This window comes from Peromyscus leucopus, unplaced genomic scaffold (assembly GCF_004664715.2).
Source record: "Peromyscus leucopus breed LL Stock unplaced genomic scaffold, UCI_PerLeu_2.1 scaffold_228, whole genome shotgun sequence".
Classification (NCBI taxonomy): Eukaryota; Metazoa; Chordata; class Mammalia; order Rodentia; family Cricetidae; genus Peromyscus; species Peromyscus leucopus.
The window spans coordinates 64,788-80,720 of NW_023505101.1; the positions used below are offsets into that span (position 1 = coordinate 64,788).

The following is a 15,933-nucleotide window of genomic DNA, read 5'->3' on the forward strand; positions in this document are numbered from 1 at the left end:
GCAGGAAGAGGTGACCCCCACCGTCTGTGATATTTCCCTGAGCCTTAGGGCTTTCAATGGATGTATCCATTACGGTTCGGCACCCCACCGTCCTTAAGTCTCTGTATTTTAACCAGTTGTGGATCTCTGTAATCATCTCCATCTATTGCAAAAAGAAGTTTCTTTGACGAGTAGTGAGAGCAACACTTATCTGAGTACAAGGATAAGTTAGAAATTTACTGTGTTTGGAAGAGGTAGTAGCAGGATCCTTTCTCGGTCTATGACCTCTCCAGCCACGGGTAGTTGTCTAGGTTTATGGTACCAGAGATGAATTCCTACTGTTGTGCAAGTTTTTTTTTTTTAAAAAGTGGGGCAAAAATTAAGCTTTTATTGTTACTGACAAGCTTCCGTTTTCAGACAGAATCACATCGCACAAAAGCTCATCTAGTAAAGTTTTAGGTGGCCCGTAATTTCATCAATTAGTTCTACTGGGCCTGGCCCAATTCCAGGACAGTTCGAGAGCCTGGTTCAATCTGAGTATGTCCAGCATCTTTGATTAAACTTACAGTCAGTCCCAACATCTTTGCATGGGTCAGTAATCCAATGAGGGTGTCTTCATCTGGGCTTTGACCACCACTTTGGGCTGGCCACAGTCTTCCCACTCCTTGAGCACTTGAGGGTTTCTCCTTTGAGTCTGCTTGCAGGCAGAAACAGCAGCATGAGAACACTGGGCAGCGACCTTCCCTTTTCCCATCTTTAGGTCAGTTCGAACCACAAGAATCATTTTTGTACTCCCCACTCTCTCCTGTTCCTTCGGTTCCTGTCTCTGTATCTCTATTTGCCTCACTTGTTGAGTCCTGGGGGAACATCCCAAGGTGACGCGAGAGGCCTCAGCCCAGGCACATGCCACAAGCAACTCCAGCAGCCAAGCTGAGTGTACCAGGATGAGCCAAATACTCCATAACCAAGAACTTGGAGAGCACTGAAGGACTTGCTCACGCCTTGAGGTTTTCCACTTCCTGTTGTGCAAGTTTTAAATCCAATGATACAGCTGTATCCAAGATGATAAAAGTGCCACTATTCCAGCACTGTGATATCTTAAAAGTCCAATAATTAATGTGGTTCGTGGATTCTGCTACTGGGTAATACTACCAATTACTCCTCTCCCTTGGCAACTTGCATATCTTTCTAATACTATGAAACCCATCAATGTGATCTAGTGTTTTTTATTTTTTTCAACTTTAGACTATTATTAATGAGAATCATCACAGAATCAGAGGAAAAATTAGCTCAGATTTAGGAAAAGCAATGAATTTTGCTTTGAGAGAAGGTGACCTTGAACTAAAAATCCTCCCTCCTCTCCTCCCAAGTACTGGAATCATAGTATTATAGGTGAACATCACAATGTTTCTCACTTCTTTTCTTTTCTCATAGTTTAGCAAAATCAAATCATACAGACATCATCTTAGTTCACATTATTTTCAATTATAATAGTTATAGCAAGTAGCATGTAATTAACTTCTGTTTCTCATCTATTTCCATCATCTATTAATAAAAAATCTCTGTAAAGATTGGCTTTTTGGGGTATGTGTGTGTGTTGGGGTGCTCTCAGAGATCAGAGGTGCCAGATCTAAATGGAGTTGAGTTACAGTCATGAGCTTAGATGTGGGTGTTAAGAATTGAACTTGGGTCCTCTGCAAGATCAGTACATGTTCTTAAACTCTGAGTCATCTCACCAGCCCCTACTAACAAAGTTCTTAATTTATACTTAAAGTAGATTTGTGATGCTAGGAACCTAACATGGAGCCTTGAATAAGCTAGGTAAGCACTTTCCCCAATGAGGGTCCACCTCAATCCAGCACAACATTACTAAGCAGCTGTTGAATCAAGTCTCTCCTGAACCATTGTCTATAAAACATTCTTTCACTAGATCACTGTAGGGAATTGAGAACACTGTGTGATATCCCTGGCCAACCAAGGCTCTCTCTAAATACACACACACACACCACACACACACACAGTCTTTAAAGTTAACCTGTTTTAGATGTAAAGATTTATTTTATGAATGTGTACAAGTGCCTGAATATATCTGGTACCCATGGGACCAGAAGAGTGTCAGATCCCCTGGAACTGGAGTTACAGCTGGTTGTGAGCCACCGTGTGGATTCTGGGAACCAAACCCAAGTCCTCTGCAAGAGCAGCCAGTGTTCTTAACCACTGAGCTCCAGCCCTTAGAGTTAACTTTTTAATACAGGAAAGACTGATGGTTTGTTCATTGTTTTTCAGTATGTTAGGATGAAAATTAGGATGAATTTCCAGTTTATTGGTCAAGTCAATCAAAACAACAATGGCTAGGCATAGTGCTACATATCTCTAACCCCAGCACTCAGGAAAGAAGCAAGAGGATTTCAAGTTCATGGCTAGCTTGGGCTAAATAATTAGAAGCTTGTCTCAAAACTAGAAAACTGTAGGTTGGTCTGAACATGTAGACCTAGACTGAATCCAGTACTAGTTCTGTGATGCAGAAGTCTCTGCATATATTAAACTACTCTGCCACGTCCTCATCTTCTCAGAACATCTCTCAGTGCCATCATGATCCATCAAAAAAAGTACAGTGACTACATAAATGAGGGAGGCCATTAAGGTGAACTATTCCAGAGAACAGCACCCTGAGGAAAGAAGTGCCTGCATTATACACGGCTTTACACTTACTTCTCTCCCCAACCACAAAGGGAAGATGGATATTCTTTGGTCAGATGAACACTTTATGAGATTTTGTACTATATAAAGAGACATCTTCAGGGCCTTGTGTATGCACATTGTAAAACCTTGAGATATTTTATGTTACAGCATACATATTTAATGATAATAAAAAAGCTTATTATTTCAAAGCCCCTTTTTATCCTTGCTTATATAACCAAACAGCTTGATGCTATTGGCTAAAATCTTAAAACTTGCATTATTCACAATGGCAGTGGGACTGTGCCCAACTTCCAGAGATGTATAAATCAGACTCAGGCAGAAATGACACACTCAGGATGAATGATTTGACATTCATATAGAAGTACGGTGTTGGAGACTGAAAAATAGACTTTGTTTAAGGCCCGGTGGGTTTTTTTTTTTTTAGTTTCACTATCCCTACAGCAGAATGTTATTCTCTTTTTATTTCAACAATGGTTAAATTACAAGCCCAAAACTATTTAGTAAATATAACCACACCATAAAAGAACAAGGGATGGCTTAATAAAAGGCAGAAACCACACTGAACTGAAGAATGTTTAAAATGTTTTAAAAATCAGATCAACAAATGGAAATTCATTTAAATGACACCAAATGGTGTCTTACTGCTCAACAAATGCTGGCTATTTAAGGCCTTGCAAGCTCATCAAGGCAGTGCCTGTTACTGACAGGAGAGCAAGTAGCCGCCAGAAACTACTGCTGTCGATTTTCTACAGCTAACGTGAGGAAGTTCTGGAGACGCGTGGCCATTGTTGAATTTTACTATGCTTACTCAAAGACTGAAATGTAAGTAGTGGATTGTTATCAAGCAACACATTCTTCCACAGCCAACATATGATAAAAGATACGAATATACACAGCAGGCTTGCCTCAATTTATTCTGCAGACAGCCATCGTGATGGTGAGAAGTGTCCTGGGCTTAGAGTGATTAGTGGAAAGCATTATTAGACAAAGTCTAAGTCACAACTGCTGTTTTATTTGGAAAAGACTGTTACCCCCCCAAAGTCCTTAGAATAACTTGTTAACCACAATATGAATCTGCTAGCTCTTTTGTCCATAAACCCTGAAGGCATTTGAATAAAGTTGAGTCAGCACTAGTCAAATATACACAATAATCAAAATTTTATAACTTAAAACCTCAGACAAGCACAAAACTGTGAGTTTGATTACCCCAAGCACTACAATAAAAATGGTGATGACAAAATAAAAATTTTAAAACCATCTTAGAAAACTTTTACCATTTTAATCACGTATACATAAGTATGGTTCTGGTTGATTTTACTTTGAAAAACCTAATTTTGTTTTGGTATATGTTTTTTTTTTACCTAGTTCGTGTTTTTGTTTTTGTCACTTTCAATACATTTTTATTTATTGGGATATGTGTGTGTGTGTGTGTGTGTGTGTGTGTGTGTACATGCATGCTGTGGCACCAATGTGAAGGGCAGAAGACAATTTGTAAAATTCTCCTTCCATCATGTGGGTCCCAGGGAATCACACCCAAGCATCAAAACTTGGCAGAAAAGTGCCTTAAGCCAGAGTCATCCACCAATCCTACATACTTCTTTTATGTGAAGAATAAAATAAATCAGATTTTTACTGGTGTTCTGTGAATAGTTCCTATTTGCATGTTACAATTCACCCACTGGGGTTCATCTAATCGAGAAGTTTGGAATGAAGATCACTTTTATCACTGACAGACGAGCATTAGTGTCATCAGAACTACACCAACATGGAAGCTAAATCAAATTCTGCCACAAATCGAGGCAAAATTCTGTTGTTTGCAGGAAATGAAGCAACCGGAGAGTATTATATTGAATGAATTAAGTCAGACTTGGGAAATCAAATATCACGTCTTCTCTCATTTGTGAACCCTGATTTTATACAAATAGATAAAATCATGGATATATATATGACCTGAAACTAGAAACAATACAGTCTAGGGTAACAAAGAGGGTGGGAGATAAAGACCGGGGAAGGGGGTTGTGAAGGAGGATGTGGTCAGAACACATTACATTTGTATGAAAGTCTCTTCATTAGAGACATGTACAATGAAATGCTGGGCATGTAGCACAGTTGGTAGAATGTTTCCTTGTATAAGGCCCTGAAGTCAATCCCCAACACCCTGTATTATGTAAACAAGAGATGATGTCACATGCCAGTAATCACAGCACTTGGGAGATAGAGCAGGAGGATGTGAAGAACACAGTCATACATAGAAAATTCAAGGCAAGTCTGAGATGCCCGAGAGTGCCCTAAAAGCAGAAGTGTAAGGTTGAAACTATGTACAATGAAGGCATGCCAATAAAAAATAAACACAGTGAAAAGAAACAAAAAGAGTTCTCCCCTAATTACCCATTTATGATCAACTTTAGGTGGTTGGTGTCTTTAGTGATCTGATATTTCACATTGTTCTACTATTAAAATGTCCCCTACTCTAGGGACTGAGGACCTATGTCTATAGTAGAGACCTTGCCTCCCTTCTATAAGCCCCTGAGTTCTGGCCCCGGCATTGGAAAGAAAAATGCCCTCTACACTAAGTTAAGCATCTTGTCTCACTGAGACTCCACACAGCCATTCTTTGTGTTCTATCCTTCTAAAGACACTGTCGGAAATGATTTCAGGTGGCTGTTTCCTCTATTTCCCATCTGGTTGTAATTGCACAAGAATTTCAGAAAACAAAGAAAACGTTTGATTCTGTTGTTCGAAGAAGAATAGAGGGGAAGTACACAATCCCCTACGGAGCAGTCAACTGCATGGATGACCAAAAGGCTCTTCCATTTAGTGCAGACATTTTCTTACAGCCAGAGAACAAGCACCATGGTTGAGAGCCACTGATATTTACCCTGAAAATGCTGGCAGAGAAGGTGCTTTTATTTCAGTGCTTTAAAAATACATGTTCATGGGATCACAATCATACTGAACGATAAGGACATATGATTCCAGTTAACCTCTTCATTCTCACGGGTTCTGTTTTAGCACACACAGACATGTATAAGTAAGGATTAGAAGTGTCTGTGATGTGAGGCTGGGGACTCCGCAAACTACCGAGTTTTGTCTTTGCAGTTATTTTTTAATGTCTATTCCAATGCTGAAGACCTTAGGAAAGGTCTGCGGCTATGGCTCCATGGTACAATACTTGCCCTAGCATGCGAAGAATCCTGGCTTCAGTCCCTAGCACCATATGAGCACACACGTGTGCACACACACACACACACACACACTAACACGCACAAGCACATGAACACACAGAGGCGCACACACACTCAGGAAACATTCCAGTTTGTTACATGTTCACTTAGGTACCCTTTATCTATCCCATAAACAATAGAGTGCATTTTAGGCGGGGGAGAGAGACAGAAAGACAGAGACAGAGAAATCTGAGTTTATTATGGAAAATAATATGTGAATGAATAGTCAGCAATATATGATGAAATCCATACATTAACTTTATGGAAACCCAGAGAAAGTTCTTAAGCTTCAAAAAATGTTTACGTTTTTTAGTATCTTTAAAATAAACTAAAATTTCCTTAACAGCAAAGGAATGGCAAAGAAAAAGAACAGAGAGAGAAGAAGAAGAACATTCTGGGCAGCCCAGGCTGACCTTGAATTTGTGATCCTCCTGCCTCTGCCTCCTTCAGCAGATCCTACTGGCATGTGCACTGGGCACAGGAGGCATTGGGGGTGGACTGAGGGGGGAGAGCAATGAAAGATATATCTTGATAGAGGGGGCCATTTCAGGCTTAGGGAGAAACCAAGTGCCAGGGAAACTCCCAGGAATCCACAAGGATGACCCCAGCTAAGACTCCTAGCAATAGTAGAGAGGGTGCCTGAACTGGCCATCTCCAGTATCAGATTGGTGGCTACCCTAATTGTCATCAGAGAGCTTTGCCCAGTTACTGATGGAAGCAGATGCAGAATCCACAGCCAAGCACTGAGCCAAGCTCTGGAAGTTCCCGAAGAAAGAGAAGCAGGATTGTAAGAGCCGGGGCCGGTCAAGGTCATGACAGAGGACCTGGGGAGCTCATGGAGTCTGGGCCAACAGTTAAGAAGCCTGCATGGGACTGACCTAAGCCCTCTGTGCATGTGTGTGTGTGTGTGTGTGTGTGTGTGTGTGTGTGTGTGTGTGACAGTTGTGTAGCTTGGTCTGTTTTAAGGCTCCTAGCAGTGAGACCAGGACCTGTCCCAGTCCCTTGCTGACTTTGGGAAACCTGTTTCCCATGCTAGATTACCTTGCCCAACCTTGAAGCAAGGGGAGGAGCTCAATCCTGCCTCGACTTGAGGTGCCATGCTTTGTTTGAGCCCTTGAGAGGCCTGGCCCTTTCTGAACGGAGGCAGAGGAGTGGATGGGGAGAGGATAGATGGGGAAGGGGGACATGGGGGACACAGAAAGAAAGGAGGGAGAGTAAACTGTGATCAGTAGGTAAAATAAATGAAAAATGTTAATTAAATTGAAAAAGAACATTCTGAGCAGAAGGAAACAATCTTTGGAAGCGCTGAGAGAAGAAATATGGTATCGGATGTTTGGAGTATGGACAAAGAAAGGGGCAGGTGAAGAAACAGTGTCTCTGTAAACACACACCTGAAAGGAAAGTAGCTCAGCTGTCAGAGAAAGAAAGGCCTTGATGAAAAGACACACTAGGAGAATTAGAAATAGAGCTAACATTCTCTCAAAGTGAGAAATGACCCAAAACCTCCGGAATGGGACTTTTCTTCTAAGTTAGAAAGGCAAATTCTGTAGCAGCATTGAACATTGTTTTAGGAGAACAAGCAAATCCCATGTATCCGAAGAATGTTGAAGATTTCTTTCCTGGCTCTTCTCACACATGACCCCACCCCACCCCACCCCCCCAAAAAAAGTGGAGAAAATGAACTCCCTGCTTGGAGAGAAGAGAGAATAATTACTTTTATAATATAGGGGGGCCTCTGCATCCCCAGCCAAATGTGAATCAAAATGTTTCAAAGAGAACTACATATGTACTTAACATGGGCAGTTTTCTTACTCTTACTCCCTAAGCAACGAAGTACAAAACCCTGTTTTCATCTGTATTTAGTACTACCACTAGCCAAGAGAATGCTGTTCTCAAAGATGAAGACAAGAACCTCCCAGAAAGAGTCAGACTGGTGTGTACTACCATCCTATCAATGTCTCTCACAGTGTGAAGATTTCAACAAGCACCTGAAGACCCCATCTAAAAATATGACTGTGGCACCTAATGCTATTTCATTATAAAGGCAATGTAAAAATAAAATCTGACTGTACCTACGATGTCACTTTGATATTTGTTTTATATTTTGTATAGTTCTTTTACAGTCCTATTTAAGGGCATCCTAAAATGCCTTTTGAATATTATAGCCTATGTAATTGTATTACAGTACCTGCTTTGTAGTATAAGATCCCCCTTTCTGTCCTATTAACATTTCTCCATTTTGTTTAATAATATCCTTTTGTTAAGCAGCAGCATCTGCAGTAATATGATTCTGGTTAAAAAAGCCTACAGATGAACACCTGTCCAACTCCAAATGGAAAACAAAAACCTACAACAGTTTGCTTTGATATTTACAATACAAGACAAGTTCATACATTGATGATTTTAATCTTGTTGTATAAAGCTAAGTTTGCCGGGCGGTGGTGGCGCACGCCTTTAATCCCAGCACTCAGGAGCAGAGCCAGACAGATCTCTGTGAGTTCGAGGCCAGCCTGGCTACCAAGTGAGCTCCAGGAAGGGCGCAAAGCTACACAGAGAAACCCTGTTCGAAAAACCAAAAAAAAAAAAAAAAAAAAAAACTAAGTTTAACAGCTATAAATATTTTCTACTGAAATATCCCTTTATTTCTACTTTATATATAAAGTAGAATATATAAAAGGATATATAAAGCACCTTTCCCAGGCAATCTGTGATTGACACAGCATGGCAAGAAGAAAAGAATGCCTGGCAAAGAGGCAAAGAGCCTTCTATCTTTCACCATAAAATATACTTATGATGCAAAAAAGCTGATTAGCTAGAACAATTCTAGTTCTTCCCAGTCTGGGTGCTATCCCTGCATATATGCACAGAATTCCCTGCCATCCACCCATGGAAAGAAATGGACAAGGCAGGTTCCTCATTTTCCTAACTGAGGGTGACTGAGACCTAGAGTCTGCCGTAAGGGATGCTCATGAACGTTTAGGATTTATGCTCTTCTGGAAGAGAGAATTCATACATTTTAACACCCAAATCAACCTTGAGTGCCCTTCTAAACCTCTACAAGTAATAAAGATGTGATGATCAATTCTGCACATTTTCACAATGGCATCTTTCCATGGGCTGTGAAAGTTTAATAGGATTCTATTTCTGAAAATTATGCTGTGTTGCTTTAGTTATTTTGACACCAAGGATTTGGAAAGGTGAATCATTCATTCTGTTGCTCACAGAGACATCTGCAGAGAAAAGGAATCCAAGTTCCTTTTCAAATCTAAAAGTTTCTTTCAAAAATCCATTTTGTTGAACACACGACTGCTTACCAGGTGTCCATCAAATGATACCTTCTATTCTGAGAGGACAATTTCAAGCTAATATACTTGCAAGCAAACATCCTTTGTATAAGATGGGTTATTTCTGTTACCAGTTCTATTTAATCAAATGGTATTGTGTTCATTTGCCCACATATTGTGGCCAAAAACAACAACAAAGTTTTGATTTTTTCCTAGCTATAGAAAAATCTTCCTATTTGCTGAGCAAAGAACAGACTTTTGAGTCTATCTTCTTCTTTTAACCAGAAAAACATGAAATACGACAGGGATTACATCACAGCAAATGCCATAAGCATTACACCATACGTGGTCTGGGTGCTAGCTCTGACATATGATAGGCAGACACCAGAGTCATATAAAATTGAATGAACTGTTAGTTCTTATCCCCATCCTTAGACGTAAGGAATCAAAGCATCGAGGGTGGGCCTCAAGAGTGCTTCCGATGGAATCAAATCTGAGAAGCACCATGGCTCCTTTCATAAGAAGTACTGGACACATGTAATGAAATCAGAATCTCTACACAGATTGTTTTAAATCTCTATGGTAATGCCAATGACAGCAAAATCAGAAAACCAGTGGTCTGGATGTCCTGTTAAATGGTAAGCATTACTCCCGGCCTTTATAAAAACAATTTTTGGTCTAGGTTAATCAAATTCTTTTGTTTGGAGGTTGCTTGCTTTGTCTGATTGGCCTGAGGTGAGAGTTTACATGTGGATCACACAGTTCCTCTCTGAAAGGCTTAGCACAACTCCATGCCCACTGCTTGGATAAGAACAGATTTGCACACTCCACCCAGCATGCTATCTTGTTCGGTTCTCACAGTAAACCTCTGTCGAATCCTTACGACATTTTGTTTTTAAAATTGGAAGATGTTATAGGATCTGAAAAAGAAAGAGTTTTACTTTTGTTTTAACCGGGCTCACAGAGAGTAAATGATTTTCTCATCACTATACAGAGCCCAATCCTGAGATCCCTCTTACTAGGAGTTGCCTTTTTCTTCAGCTTCTATGTGAGATGCAGTTTCCCTTTAGGCCAATTTTTCCACTTTTGCTTAAACAGCTGTCTGCCTATCCCATCTCCGCAACACCATTTCTGAGTCAGAAATCATACATACAAAAGTATCAGGAGGCTACAGTATCCTCACCATGCCTAGGTCCTCGACACCTCTCCATCCTGAAGTTTGCAGGCACCTTGCATTTCACAAATGCTGAAGGCACAGGATACGACATGCAGTAAACACACCTGAAAAGGGAAGAAGGCTGTAAATGGCAAATCTCTTGGTTCATATGATCTTTACACAGTAACTCTCAAACTAAAAGAATCACCAAGCAGATATGATGTGCACCCTTTTTCTAAGTGAATTTGCTATTAAATTAATCACAGCCTTTGATAGCTCAGTACTGACTGTCATAAATAGTGTGGATCCATTAAGGCTTTTACCAAACAGCATACAAATATATGCACATGCAACCGTGCCCCATCTGCAAGAAAGTCCTCTAAGTAATCCTGTTCTTCTCAAATCAAACAATATATCCCATGTTCAAGCCATATTTATAGATGGATCACTGTACAGTCCCATTAGAATCTTTGAGCATTATTTCTTCATCTACTCCTAAATATTGAAGAATGTATCTGCACTCCTCCTCCGGGTCTGGTGGCTAAGTGCAATATTTTGGTTTTGATTAAGAACCATGCTCAAGGCAGCTGACCACTGGCAGCAATCAGCTCAGGCTGGAATGGCCTGGCATGCTAAGGAAGCTGTTCTTACAGCATTTTAATTTTTGCTCCAGAGCTGTGCAACTCTAAAGACTTTGCAAGTTTCTTGACTGCTGGCCATAACTAAATCTAAATCTTGTTAGCAAAATAGGGCATCAAGATAATGACAAGTGATTGTGCAGAATCATTTGTTCACCACAAAATCAGATGAGATCACATGGCTACCCATGAGAAAAGAGCTCATGAACTCATCAGATGCTGCTGTTCCACTGTACTGTGATGCGAAGTTAATATATCTCCCTGATGGTTGGAAAATCAGCAAAAGTAAGTAACTTGGTAAACAAGCAGAAAATAATATAATGATAAGAATGGAAAAATCAAGATTTGAAACAAAACCATGGCTCCATCAGCAAATATCATCCAGAGCTCTGACTGGATGTGGTAATAGGAAAATTAAAGTGTAGAGGATGCTACACTTTTACAGATTCAGTAACCCAAATTCCAAATGTAATAGCTCCTGAGCTTTCTATGCCTCAAATCTTCACTGAATGATGTGTAATAATGATGGCTTTACCTCATAGGTTCTATTGGTACTAAGTTTGGAAAGAAACTTGGTGCCATACCACATAGTATCATCATCATCATCACCATCATTCATCATCATCATCTAGTGGGATTTGTCTTAAAAAAGAAGCATTTATGAAATGCACAGGAAGCAGACAAAAAGCATTCTTTTTGTCTGTCTCTGACGTCAAACTTGTGATCTGACCATGACAGCATCTTCCAGTAACCCACTGATCTAGTTAGCCTCTCTATTGTATGATCATTGACCCCAAGGAACTTGTGGAGGAAATGGTTTATTCAGCTTATGGGTTGCAGCCTGTCACTGAGGAAAGGAAGCCAAGACAGGAACTGAAATAAACACCATGAAGGAACCAATGTATACTAGCTCATTTCCCTGACTTGCTCAGTTATGCTTCTTCTTATACAGCCCAGGTCCACTTGCTAAGCTGTAGCATCACCCACAGTGAGCTAACCCTACTACATCAATTAGAAACCAAGACTGTCCCACCGACATGCCACAGGTCAATGCAATGGAGGCAGTTCCCCAACTGAGGTTCCCTCTTCCCTGGTGTATCAAATTGACAACCAAGATTGGCTGTCACACCCACATACCTGCTCTCTTTACTGTCCAGCACCTTCTTTAAATGCCTTCAGCATTTTGCTTCACTTATGTCTATTATGTAAGGTATTTGGCTTCCAGGTAAATCCTCCTCGTTTTATGAGAACTCTGCGTGATATGCTAGAAAAATGAGTGGGTTTTATTTATGTGGGACATAAAAATAATACTCATCTTTCAAATTCGTGGAAAACAATTAAAACACTGGGTCTGGAGAAGCGAGTGGTAAGAATAGGCTGCTTAGATCCATATTTCAATTTTGGAGAGAAGATACCCAATTCAAAGTAATAGTTGAGGTAGGCGCAAGAGCAATCTAGGCTAAGGACAGCAGTTAACATTGAGCACTCAAGCACACCGAAGCAAAGACTTGTCAACTTCTCCCATGTTATTCACTTGAGTATTTCCTTCCTCTATAATGTTAATCCACTCAATAAATATTGAAAAGTTAGGATTAGTCAAGCTGATGGATGAGCTGACAAGAAGTCATACTCTAATCAGCTCTCTTTAATATTACCAAAATCAATTATTTTTAAAGCCAAGATTCTGGTCACATGTTTCAGAACATGGCGTGTCACGGTTTTATACACCAGTTAAGATTTTTCCAAAATGTACATATATCTGCTCAAAAGCAAACAAGGTTGGAATATTTATATAGGCAACCTCCTAAAGCCCTTTTAACTTCCAGTTGAGACACACAAGGCTGGGGAAAAATAAGTTGGTAAGATGTTTACTAAATTTGATTTTTAAAATTATTTTCAGGATCTCAAAAGCAAGCTGGTTATTGGTGGGAAATGCTCTATGTAAATCCATACCTCACTCCTGATGATAATTCAACATGATGTTGTTTTATTAATAGTGAAAGGAATACTTAGAGGACCAACAGGAATTCCTTTTTGTTTTCATTCTAGGAATGACAAAACCAACACCCCTTTGCTTAGCTATCCTACACATAAACACCTCAAGTGCTATTTCTCAGAACCAAATAAATTCCATGTGTGTTGTTTGCAAGGATGAGTATGGGGGTTTCCCACATTTCCACTGCAGAGTTGAAGTGCTAGCCTGTCTCTGCATGAGACCTGTTAGAATAAAGTGACCAGCAATACAGGAAAAAAAAAAAAAAAAAAGAACTCTCCAGAAAGAGGCAGATGAGGTCATTTCTACAATGTACATGCTCAGTCCAACCTCATTACCTCTCCTGTTCAAAATGCTCTTTGGGCTACAGCCTGGTGGAGACCAAAGTGTCAAAACAAACCAGTGCGTGGATCCAACCTTAGCCTAAGCATCACTGCTAGCTCACTAGAAAGCAGCAGAAGTAAGACCTCTCTGACAGTTGCTGTGAGGAATGGTTTGCAATTATCCATGTAAAAAAAAAAGTCTACATGTGATGGTACTCAATAAGGAGTATGCATTTTCATACTTTGTGCTGTTTTTTTTCTCCAATGAAACTCTGCTTTTACTTTTTGCTTAAGTTAGGTAAGCATGAACTGTTAATTTAATTCTGCCACATTTTCATTATAGTGAGATTTAGTTTGAGGAATAATTCAATAAATATTCTTAAGTGGAGTCTAAGATTGGTGGGGGAAATCCCAGCATCCTTACCCTGTGTGCCCAGCAGAAAGTACATGTCATCATAAAAGCAATAGATGTTGTTCTGTACTGTACAGAGACAGTAGCAAGCCATGGGTGGATATTTTAGCTGTATCTGTGCTCAACAAGGAGCACAAAAGATTAATGGGAATCATTCAGATAATTAGTCCAGTCAACAGAAAATGTTCTCTACCAAATTCCTAAATATTTCAGAAACAACGTCTATTATCTTCATTACACTGAGCCCTCCATGTATGCCAGTTCTGCATGGATTCGACTACCACAAATTGAAGATATTTGGCAATCTTCAAGTCTTAAAAAAACATATATAGACTTGTTTCTCATCATCTTCCTTAAACATCACACTGTAACAGCTATTTATATAATATTTAATTGGTGTTGGGCATTATAAGTAATATAAAGATTGTTTTAAGGTATATTGGAGTATAAGCATGTCCTAAATGCAAATATCATTCCAAATAGAGAACATCTGTATGTGTGGATATTGGTATGGGATAGATCCTGGAGCAATCCCATGGTTACCAAGGCATAATTATATTCCTTAATTGTTTGGGCTCCCCAGATCCTGCCCTGCATAAGTAGATAAAGTCTGTCTCCTTAAGATTCTACAAAGAACAAAATGTCTGCTTAGTCGTGCAGTAGTCATGAAAGGCAGTTTAAAAAGCAATCAGGCCATTTGGGTAAAGGCAGACCAGGAGAGCACAAATCTAATATTGCCGCATACTTTACGAGTCATTCAGTGCTTGAAGAGTGTTACAACTTTAAGACAGACCTGGGGAACACATCCTGACTTAATGGCCTCTGAGTAGTTAAGGAAAATCGCTCTGTTCCTTTCTTCCAAGCCAGCTCTTTATCAGGTTGGAAGAACTAGAGAAACTCCTAAGGCTTTTTCCTTCAATGCCTGTTTTTATTCAAAGGCAGCATAGCTGCCTTCCAAAGCTTTAAACTTAGACTGAAAACCAGTCATGTTCTAAATAAGCTGAGAATTAAAGATGCTGTGCATCAAGTTCAAACCAAAAGCTCCTGATTTCTCCCAAAATATCTAAGCACTTTCACCTGACACTGTCTCAGCTCTGTATCACATTCCACCTCCAGGTAGACACAGGCTTATGTTAACTCAGGATTTATTTGGGGTTAAAATGTATTCTGTTTCCCAATGTTGGACAAGGTATTAATGGTGCCCTTAATGTCATTCACATGGAAAAATGAACATCATTCTGAACACTAAAAACAAACTCATGGAAAGCAATCCACATTTGTAAAATGCTTGAAGTTTTGCCTAAATCTTTTTTTCTTTGTTTAATTGATTAATTGATTTGGGGTAGAGTCTCATGTAGTTCAGACTTGACTCAAACTCACTGTAGACAAGGCTAGCCTTGAACTCCTGATCCTCCTGCTTCCATCTCTCAAGTATTAAGATTACTGGCATCTGTCACCGTATTTGGAGAAACTATATTTAAAGTAAATAAAACTACATAGAGGTCAAAAAGGTAAGAGAAACTTCTTGAAATGCTACATATTTTGTCTATTTTCATTAATTTTAAAGTTAGTATACAAAGCAACGGCTTCATTATGGGTGTGGGGGGGGTGGTCAGTTCTTGTTTTCCCTCACACTCTCTACTCACCTTTCTGTCTCCTGCCCACCTCTTGCTGGTTCTGTTCATCTCGTCAAATAGCCCATTCTGCTTTTAAATCACAGGTGTTTCATTACCATCTGCCTACATATTTTCCTTCCTTCTCACAGTCTCCATTCTAATATAAATCCACACATACACACACATACACACACACACACACACATGCACACGCACACACAGAAATTGAGGTTCTACATATGAAAGGAAACATAATATTTATTGAGTTTCTTTGTCTGCCTTATTTTGCTTAACATAATGATTTCTAGTTCCATCCACTTTATTATAACTGACATTATTTAATTTTTCCTTATGACCAAATAAAATTCATTGTATATATACCATATTCTGAAATAGTATATTTTCCCCTCTGTGCTATATGCATATATATATATATGTGTGTGTGTTGTGTGTGTGTGTGTGTGTGTATTTACAATGTACTGGATCATGTATTATTGTGTTATATGTGTGTATACACGGTTTTTACAAATGTACTTGACCATGTATGCATGTGTGGCAGCCAGAGGTCGACTTTGGGAATCTTTATCACTCTCCATTTTATTTTT

The 15,933-nt window shown here is 39.5% G+C and overlaps 1 pseudogene; it reads right to left on the minus strand.

Moving 5' to 3' along the window:
• Window positions 1–423: 423 nt before the first annotated feature.
• On the minus strand, window positions 424–15,397 carry LOC114693399 (annotated as a pseudogene).
• Window positions 15,398–15,933: the final 536 nt, after the last annotated feature.